At 53.4% G+C, this 10,246-nt stretch overlaps 1 long non-coding RNA gene across 1 annotated transcript; it reads right to left on the bottom strand.

Annotated features, from left to right (window-relative positions):
* Positions 1–3,312: 3,312 nt before the first annotated feature.
* Positions 3,313–9,648, bottom strand: LOC101944226 (uncharacterized). Its single transcript, XR_254739.4, has 3 exons — positions 9,006–9,648; positions 6,122–6,271; positions 3,313–5,379 (listed from the first exon to the last, which is right to left on the bottom strand). It is a non-coding gene; the product is annotated as an uncharacterized LOC101944226 (long non-coding RNA).
* Between the last annotated feature and the right edge of the window lie 598 nt (positions 9,649–10,246).

Here is a 10,246-nt window from a genome sequence, read left to right as displayed (position 1 = left end):
CTAGCACTCTAAGGCAGGTTTTCTATTCCTTTAGTCACTCTTGTGGCTCTTCTCTGAACCCTCTCCAATTTATCAACATCCTTCTTGAATTGTATGCATCACAGCTGGACACAGGTTTCCAGCAGTGGGCGCACCTGTGCCAAATACAGAAGAAAAATAAATTCTTTACGAGCTTCCCCTGTTTATGCATCCCAGGATCGCATTACCTCTTTTGGCCATAGCATCGCACTAGGAGCTCATGTCCTGCTGATTACCCACCATGACCCCCTAGTCCTTTTCAGAGTCATTGCTTCCTAGGATAGAGTCCCCCATCCTGTAAGTATGGCCTACATTCTTTGTTCCTACATGTATACCGTTGTGTTTAGCCATATTAAAATGCATATGGTTTGCCTGCGTCCCCCTTACCATGTGATGTATTGTAGATCACTCTGTAGCACTGACCTGTCCTCTTCAGTATTTACCACTCCCCCAATTTTTGGATCATCTGCCAACTTTATCAGTGCTGATTTCAGGTTTTCTTCCAGGTCAGTGATAAAAATGCTAAATAGTGTAGGGCCAAGAACCATTCCTGGCAGACCCCTGTAGAAACACACAGTCCTCCCTTCCCTGTAGAGCCACCAGCCCCTTATGCAGACAAGGAAGGGGCCATATTACAGAAGTCTCTGTGTATACAGAGCACATGCTGTCTGATTCTGGGTGTTAGGGAAAGGAGAACCTGGGATTCCCATTCCCTGCTCCTCCCCGGTCAGGTAGCACCCATGGCCCTGCTTCATGCATCCCTCAGCTCCGGTAACAAACCCGCTCCTGCCCTCATACCGGTGGGGGGGGATTGGCTCCAGCACATCAACCGCAGCCCAGCGATCATCATGGGGCTTATGTGGCCCCTCTTCCCTTCTCTGTGTAGGGTGGCATCACCCCCAGTGCCACAGGGGAAGAAGCTGGGAGAAGGAGCAGGAAGAAGAGGAGGGGTAGGTGATGGGAAGGGCTGAGAGAGAGGGCAGAGGAGGCATCGCTGGCTCTGAACAGCTCTGCAGCAAGGAGTGATTATTATTTATTGTGTGTACATCTATGCCCCTGTTTTCCCCAGGAATTGAAATTGGGGAGGGAGATGTTCAAAAGTACGGGGTGTGTGTGTGTGTGTGAGGACTGATAAGGGGCAAGACTGTTAAGGCAAAGGGGGGGGCTGTATGGTATCATAGTAAAAACTGAAAAATGTTTCACAGCCATTTTATTAGATTTAACTCATGTTTTTAAATCATCACACAAATTAAAGTTAGCTATACAAGCCTACTATGAAGCACTATATGTACAGCCTGCTTGCTTTCTTCTTGTAATTTTGCACAACTCTGTTAATGAACTTCTCTCATGCAGTGCATTCATTGGTGGTGGTTTCTCCTGTGTCCTGTCCTTCCTGCTATGCTCATGATCACACAGAACACACAATTCTACTGAATGAGGAAAAAGAACACTCACCTGTAGCTGTTATGACTGGGATTAGAAAGAGAGGAGTTCCTACTTCTTTCATCTCAGGAAACATAGCATAAAAATTGGGTCAAACCACTCGTGATGATAAAGAAGAAGAAGTTGAAGTCAAATCTTCATTTGTTCATCGTATGACATTCCACTTGGTGTTCAAATTCTCTATTCTGCCCTGATCACATGGTAGCCCCATTGGTGGTAGTGCCTCACTCCACGCAACTGTCTGTGTTTTATAAGACAGGCATTTGTAAAAGCTATGTAGAGGTTGATAGAATCCAGAAATTGGTTTTGTAGAGCTGTAAGAATTAAGTCTGTGTACTTTACTTTTTCAGCTGGCTTAACACTTTTTGTCCTCTTCATTTAAGGAGTCAATGTAAGTGCCCTCATTAGTCAACTTCTGAACTGAAGTCTTTGCTGCTTCTAGTACATTTTCAATGGATCTCTCTCTGATCTAAGTGTAGTTTCCATTGCTGGACATAGATCTACTACTGTTGTAGCAGATGCCTGCATGGCGTTATTTAAATGACCCAAGTAGTTTCAACGGTAGACTTATGAGAGAGAATGTCAAGTATCAGAGGGGTAGCCCTGTTAGTTGTTTTTGTGGATACAGACTAGGAGTCCGGTGGCACCTTAAAGGTTAACAGATTTATTTGGGCATAAGCTTTCGTGGGTTAAAAAAAAAAAAAAAAAAAAAAGAATGGTGATTGTCTTCTTTGAACTTAGTAGCAAAAGTAGTCCACCAGCCTCATTACTTAAATCCGTCCCATCTCAGTAGATAGTTTCCAAAGCTAATAATAATGGTTGCAGTAATTTTAAGACAACAGCCAAGGATCGCTCATGAGAAAGCCAGGGGTTTTTCCCAGGTTGTACTAATTTGAACTTCAGTCCCAGTGTATCTTCTATGTCTTGGAAAATAATCAGTCCTTTTGGACTCTTGCTGAAAAAAAAAAAAAATAAAAAAAGTATAATGAAGACAAATTTATAGCTTTTTAAAGATTCTGCAGTTCGTACTAGTGCTAGTTGGAGTAAATGGCATCTGCAGTGTGTATAGAAGACTTTAGAGTTGCACTTTCCTCTGAGCAAAGCTTGTACTTCACTATGCCTTCCAGAGAAGCGTGCAGCTCCACAAGCAGCCATCTCATTGGGGTTCAATTTACAAGCATTTAACTCTAAGACGTGGGTTGTCAGAAATGCAGCCAATGTGTTTTCTATAACCTGAACATCTAGAAATTCATCTACTGACTGACCACTGACACCAAGATAGCGTACACAATGACTTAATACTTGACACCCATTTGCATCAGTTCATTCATCAGCCATGTATGCACATTTTCTGAACGTGGTGAGAATTCTTCACTTTTTCAACTGCTGAGTCTTTCACTGTTGCACTGCATGCTTCTAACCAGTCAGTTGAGTTTCTTGCAGAAAGATAGTAAGCATTTGCTGGTCTTGGTCAGAACCAGTGTCCAACTTCAGGATTAACAAATGACAATGCACTTAACATTAGCCACCAGTTTGTAGTGCGTGGTGTCTCTTGCTTAAAGAGAAAGTATGACGACAGCCATGTTTGTTTGAATAAACTGCGTCTCCAGCATTTTTAACAGTCTCGTTAAGTACTTCTAAAATTGGCATTGACAATGACTAACTTATAAGGCTTTCTGCATGTCGAGGCAGTCCAGAGGATTGGTGTTTTACAGCCTTTTCACATAGTTTGTCAGCGTTGGCATTGCTGATTGGTCTGGCAAACCAAGTTCCTCCACTTTTATTATATAAATCCATGGTATGCTCACATCTTGAATAGTGCGTGCAGTTCTGGTCACCCCATCTCAAAAAATAGATATATTGTAGTTGGAAAAGGTACAGAGAAGGGCAACTAAAATGAGTAGGGGTATGGAACAGTTTCCAGGAGGAGAGATTAAAAAGACTGACTTTCCAGCTTGGAAAAGAGAGGATTAAGAGGGGATATGATAGAGGTCTATAAAATCTTGACTGGTGTGGAGAAAGTGAATAAGCTCCTTTACATAACACAAGAACTAGGGGGGGGGTCACCCAATGAAATTAATAGGCAGCAGGTTTAAAACAAACAAAAGGAAATACTTCTTCACACAACATACAGTCAACCTGTGGAACTCTGCCATGGGGTGTTATGAAGGCCAAAACTATAACCGGGTTTAAAAAACAAAACACTAGATAAGTTCATGGAGGATATGTCCATTGCTGGCAATTAGCCAGGATGGGTAGGGATGCAATATGCTCTGAGAGCCTCTGCCTGCCAGAAGCTGGAAGTGGACAAGCTAGAGCAGAATTGGTGTGCTCACTTCAATGCGCCACGTGAGCAAACTGCAGGGCTACCCAACTGTAGCTTCCAGCCCTCCCCAGATAACCAAAGTGACAGCAATTAATGCAGGGCTTTGTCCAGACACTGGCAGTGGTCCCATGCAACACTTGGGATGGGGTTTGTGCCATCTGTGGGGGCTTCTCAGCCTCTTCCAGACCCCCAGGAATAGCCCAGGCATGCTACATGGTGACCCCCACAGAGCTCTGGTGAGATCCTGGGGCTTGGGGAAGCCTGGCCCAATGCCTGCTAAGTGGGGTGGTCAGTGCTGCTGGCACCCTTTCACAGACAGCCTCTGAGCGCTTGTAAAAGCTCCTGGTTGCCTGCCCTGGGCAGCATCACCCCCTGGTGGTGAGGAGCTGATGGAGGGCACGTCTACGTTGTACAGGTGATTTCCGGCTCAAGGAGGCACGTGCACACTAGCTCTGATCCAACTTGAAGTGGCTCTCCGGCAGGGTTCCTCCATCTCCAGGTCCGTGGGAGGCCAGCCCACCTCACTATGTCTCTGGGCATCACTTGTTGTGGGGAATTAGTGGCACGACAAGAGCCTATAGCTCAGGCCTGTAGTCAGAGGCCAAGCAGCAAACAGTTAGATTGCCCAGGCCTTCAGACAGGCTAGAGCCACAAAGGTCTAGTGCTTGAACCTGTGGTCAAGGCCAAACAGAAAGGGGTTCAGACATCCTAGCTCTGATATATGGCTGACAAACACTGGCTCCTTGGCCTAGAGAGAGGGAGACTAGCACCCCAGGGTTGGGGTGGCAGGGGGCATGCAGGCCCACGCACTCCATTGCACCACGGCCCAGGGTCCTAACAGTGGCAGCAGGATTTGCCACCGGGTCAGTGGGGATCCTGACTGCAACACGCTAACCTATGCTCAGGCGGTGCTGCAGCATGACTAGGGTTAGCTCCCCCGGGCCACTTCCTAACTCCCTCTCGGGTTGTACCCGTGTCTGTACAGGGTTGTCCAAATCATCTAGGTAGAAGGCCTTTGGTAGGGCTGGTAGCTCCTCTGCTGTTGGGTCAGTGTGCAGCTCTGTCCAGTCCTCAGCTCCCTAGAGGCCGGCAGCAGTCTCCCAACTTAGGAGCAAGCAGGAGACATCTGGCTCCTCTGGCAGCTGCAGACCAACTGACCTTTCAAGCCTGCCTTTTATATTTCTGCCAAAAGTCAGTGGGTGGGACAGGCAGGGGTGAGCATGCCCTGGCTCCACCCACCAGGACTCAGTGAGGGGTTCCTCCCGTTCTGGGTCCGTGGGAGCCCCCTCTGCCCCACACCAGCTGCTGGTCGTTCTGCTCTGGCTGTTCTGCTGGCTGGAGCGCTCCCCTGGCTGCTGCTGTTTCTGCTGTGCAGGGGACCTGGCTGGCCTGCCTGCCCTCTAGGGTGCAGCGCCAGCCCTGATCCCACCACCACCACCCCTGGGTCTCCCCTGTTTGGCTGCTGCTGCTACCTCAGAGTTTGCTGCTCTTGTGGAGGACAACTCCTGCTGCAGTACATTGTGGAGGGGGTTTGTTCTGGAACTGAGCGACTTCTAGCATCTTCGCTCCTGGGGTGGTGGTAACTCCTGTTGCTGTTGTGGGGAGCAAGGAGGAGAGGTATGGAGCCAGTATCCTCACCCCACGCTAGTACTCACCCCCCGTCCCTTCCTTGCTCAGCACCCACCCCACGCTCCCACCCCACTGGCATGCTCCTACCCTGCCTGCAGCCTAGTGGGGAGGAGTGGTTGGCCTCTTCCCTTCTCCCCACCCCTGCCATTGACACCCTTCTCCCCTGCTTGCAGCCTAGCCATGAGGAGTGGTAGGCTTTCCCCTCTGCTTCCCTCCCCTGGTGTTGCCTCCTGCCCCTTGCTATTATGGCGGGGGTAACTGTGGGTGGAACCCCTCTTGCTGACTCTGAGCCCCCCTCTGCCAACTCCCCCCCTCTCGCACAGTGGCCAACCTCTTGACCACTGGGCAGGACTCTGCCCCTGCCATGACCACTACCCTCTCTGCTTCGGGGGGAGCCCCCCTCAGCCAGGAAAAAGGGCCAGGGGACTAAAATGGACAAGGGCCCAGCCCAGAAGGCACAGCCCCCTGTGATTGGGGCCACCCACCCTGCTGCAGCCCCATCATCTGCCACAGTCCCTCCCTCCCCCTGCTGTTCCCTTCACCAGCTCTGGGGGCATTTCACGCTTGGCTCCCAGGGCATACACACAGGTGTCTGCAGTCCCTCCATGTGCCACCATGTCATCTGCCCCGACCACCACCTCCAGCTCCATCTCTGGCAGCCAGGATCCCTTCCCCACCCTGACCAGGAAGCACAGCATCTGTTACCTCGTGGTGCCCACCTCACCCCATGTGGAGACCTACATGGGGGCATTGGCACAGGTGGTGGGGCCCATGGCAGCGGTGGCCTCCAAGATGTATGGGAAGATCATCTTTCTGGCATCGGAGACTGCTGCTCACGAGGCAGTGGAGAAGGGCCTGGCGGGGGCAGGCAGGCATATGTTCCCATTGAGCCCCTAGAGGTCCTGGGCAAATGGGTGTTTTTTTTTACCTCCATCCCACCCTTCCTCCTCAACGCTGCCCTTTTACCCCTCCTCTCCACCATTTCTGTTATCAGCCCTCTCCCACAGGGCTGCAAGGTCCCCACCATTGCTGGGCAAGGGAGAGGTTCCGGCGCAAGGGGAGGTTTCTCTTCCCACTGCTGTCTCCCCCTTGCTGCCCCGACCCATGGCACCATCACCCTTGCTCCCTGCCCCACCCCTGCTGGCCAGCCCTCCACCTCAGCAGGCTAGGTACTTGTGCAGGGGAAGCACCGCAAAGAGAAGGCTCGAGCTCAGAACCTCCCCCTCAATGCGGTGGGGAAGCCCCCCCGCAAGACCATGAGGGGGGCAACTGCTGCTGAGCCTTCTGCTGTGCCCCCTGATGGAGCTGGCTGCAGATCCCATGGCAGCAGAGGGGGACAGAACCGCCTCCCTCTCGGAGTCTCTCCCCGAGGAGCCCCAGAGGCCCTTTGTCACCTGTGCCCTGTCGGTGCCGAGGCAATTGCTGCCTTGGTTGCTGGCGGGGAGCACTCTGGGGCATTCAGGGGTGACTTCATTTCCATCTTTGAGGAGATTGAGGTTCTAGGTCTAACCCCCAATCACCCCAGGGGGAGGATGACCTTTGCCAGCAGACCTCGATCTGGGTGGCAGCTTGGTCATGCCGCCCCTTCTGCTTCTTTCCCCTCTGCCCCAGGCTGCCGCTCTCAACCCTGGGATGTCCCTGGGTTCATCCATCTGCCAGGGCTGTGCTGCGGGACGAGCTGCACTGCTTCCTGATGGAAACCTGTGGATTCAAGGGCAAGGTGCAGCTTGCTCTCCAGCGCTAAGGGGACTTCCATCTCGTCCTCCAGGCTACGAGGGCCATTTTGCAGGAGGAAAGGGAGACAGAGGCAGGATATCATGGCCTACTGGTGGGCCTGCAACTTGTGAGACTCCCTGCTGGCTTTTGGGGTTGGTCACCAATTTTTGTGAGGCCCGCTGGGGGCCACCAACACCACTGACTGCAAGGATCCGCCTCAGCCATCCTTATGAAAGTCACCATCTTTGCCACCTTGAACACCCGAGGCGGTAGTGTGGGTCTCCGCAGGAGCCAGGTGCTCTCCTTCCTTCGGGAGGGTGATTGGTCGCACCACTCCTGGTTGGACTGCATTAATTTATCATGTTTCTATCTGGCACGGGCCCACTCCTCCAGCATTCAGCCAGCCCCATTCTCAGATCACCAGTTGGTGACCGTGATGGCCCCTCTCAGCTCTCGGTCAGCGCATGGGGCTCTCTGCCCTCCTGACCCCTGCGTGTGCTCCAGGAGGTTGGGGCAGCCTTGTCGCCCACCTCTCGGGTTTTCCTTGAGCAGGTACTGTGAGAAGGTGCTCCCTGCCCACTGCTCACTCCAGGCCCTCCTGACCTTTTCATTGGCCCCCTCCCTTCCACAGTCAGAGCTGGCTGCGGGCCCTGCAGCCGGTTCACTTCTGAACTGCACCAAGGAAACTATACACACATGCGCCACGCATTTCACTTCCTCACCCTCGTGTCCTGCTCTGATACCTGTGGAGGGTGACGAACCCCGGTGGGCCAGCCTCTATTCCACCCTGGTCCCACAACCTGTCAGGGATATCAGTTGGCATCTCCTCCTTGGAGCGGTGAGCATGGGTGTGTACCTGGCGCAGTTCACCCCATCCCCCCCACATGCCCCTTTTGCAGCATGAGCGAGAACCTGGTGCACACTTATTTCGAATGCACCAGGTTGCAGCCCCTATTCCAGGTCCTCCAGAACCCTCTGTTGAAGTTCTGGCTGCACTTCCCCCGCCCCGTTTATATTCTCACACCCTGTCCGTAGCACCACAAAAATCGCATGACCTCCTCGTCAACCTCCTCCTGGCCCTAGCCCAAGTGGCCATCTTCAATACCAGGAGGAGGAGGCGGCAGTGGCTACATGAGAGGGTGCTCTGCAACTGTGGGGCCTATTTCTGCACCTGAGCAGTGTTCCTCTGGGTGGCGTCTGCTGGCTCCCTAAACAGCTTTGAGGAGCAGTGGGCGCTGGCAGGGGTTCTCTGCTTGGTGTCCCCCTCTGGATCCTTAGTTTTGAACCTGTGATGTTCACTCCTAAACCTGTTATTCCTTAGTTGTCCCCCATATTCAGTTGGTTCTCATGTCCAGTGGTCCTTCCCGCAAGGCTGGGGGAGAGGCCTTTAGATGTGGGTGGGCTTGTGCCTACCCTCCTCCCAAGATTTCTCCCTGGGCATCGCTTGTTGTGGGGAATTAGCAGCACGGCAAGAGTCTAGAGCTTGGGCCTGTAATCAGAGGCCAAGCAGCCAACGGTTAGATAGCCTAAGACCTCAAGCAGGGTGAGGCCACAAAGATCTAGGACTTGGGCCTGTGGTCAGGGCCAAGCAGCAAGGGGTTCAAGCAAAACTAGCTCCAGCAGATGGCTGATAAACACTGGGTCATTGGCCTAGAGAGGGGGAGACTGCCATCCCAGGGTTTGGGTAGCAGGGGGCACAGGCCCACCTACTCCACTGTGCCCCAGCCCAGGGCCCCAACAGTGGCAGCAGGATTTGCCACTGGGTCGGCAGGGATCCTGACTGCAACATACTGTCCTATGCTCAGGCAGATTCTACAGCCAGACTTGGGTCAGCTGCCCCCAGGCCACTTCCTAACTCCCCCTTGGGTTGTACCTGTGTCTGTAGAGGGTTGTTTAGATCATCCAAGTAGAAGGCCTGTGGTAGGGCTGGTAGCACCTCTGTCTGGTCCTCAACTCCCTGGGGCAGCCAGCAGCAGTCTCCCAGCTTGGGATCAAGCAGGGGCCATCTGACTCCTCTGGTGGCTGCAGCTCAACTGAGCGTCAGGCCTGCCTTTTATACTTCCTGTCCCGCCCACTGACTTTCGGCAGGAGGGGTGAGCATGTCCTGGCTCCGCCCACCAGGGCTCAGTGAGGGGTTCCTTCCCTCTGGGCAGTGGGAGCCCCTCTCCATCCTACTCCAGCTGCTGGTCATTCTGTCTGGCTGGAGCTCTCCCCCTGGCTGCTGCTGCTGTGCAGGGGACCCTGCCTTATTGGAAACCCTCCGGAGAGGAGCACCTGACTCCACCACTACCATTCCTGGCTGGCCGCTGGTTGCTGCTGCTGTGTTGGAGCCTGCTGCTGAGGAGAAGGAAGAAAAGGGCTCCTGCTGTGGGACATTGTGGAGGTGGTTTGTTCATGGACTGAGTGACTTTTTAACATCTTGGCTCCTGGGGTGGTGGTCACTCCTGCTGCTGTTGTGGGGAGCAAGGGGGAGGGGCATGGAGCCCTCCCCCATCTGCTCCCCCCTACCATCACTGCTTGGACTTATCCTCCCCCTCCTTGGACTTACCCTCCCTGCCCCAGCTGCATTTGGCTGGGGCCCCCAGCCTCCCTGCAGTTGTTTCCCCTTCCCTCTTGCAGCCTGCCCCTTGGGGAGCCTTCTTTTCTGTTGGTTTGCCTGCTCGGACTCCGCTTTTGTTAAATTTGCCTGTCCCGCCCCAGCCCTCCAACCTTTGTAAAGTTACGTGCCCCGCTTTGGCTCTTCAGTGTTTGCTACCTCGCCTGCCCTGCCCCAAACTCTGGGTGTCAGTTTCGTTGCCTACCCTGCCCTCACTGTTGCATTTCCCTCTTGTGATTTTCCTGTCCTGCCCCTGATCCGTTCTCAGCCTGCTCCCCTTTTCCCCCTACCTTCCCTTCCCGCCCCCAGCTCAGCCCATCTCACTTGTGTGCCCATGCCCCCCCCCAAGTGCTTGTGCCCCCTTTCAGTTGCCTCCCTGCCCCGTTCACAGCCCTCCCGATGATATTGTAGTCCCTCCTCTTCCCAGTGCAGCCGGAGGAGCCGGTATCCCCACCCCCTGCCAATATTCGTGCCCCTTTTCCTTCATCGCTCAGCACTCCCGTGCCCCCACCCCACTG

The sequence above is a fragment of the Chrysemys picta genome, chromosome 10 (assembly GCF_011386835.1).
Source record: "Chrysemys picta bellii isolate R12L10 chromosome 10, ASM1138683v2, whole genome shotgun sequence".
Lineage (NCBI taxonomy): Eukaryota > Metazoa > Chordata > Testudines > Emydidae > Chrysemys > Chrysemys picta.
This window is presented reverse-complemented; position numbering and strand designations above follow the sequence as displayed.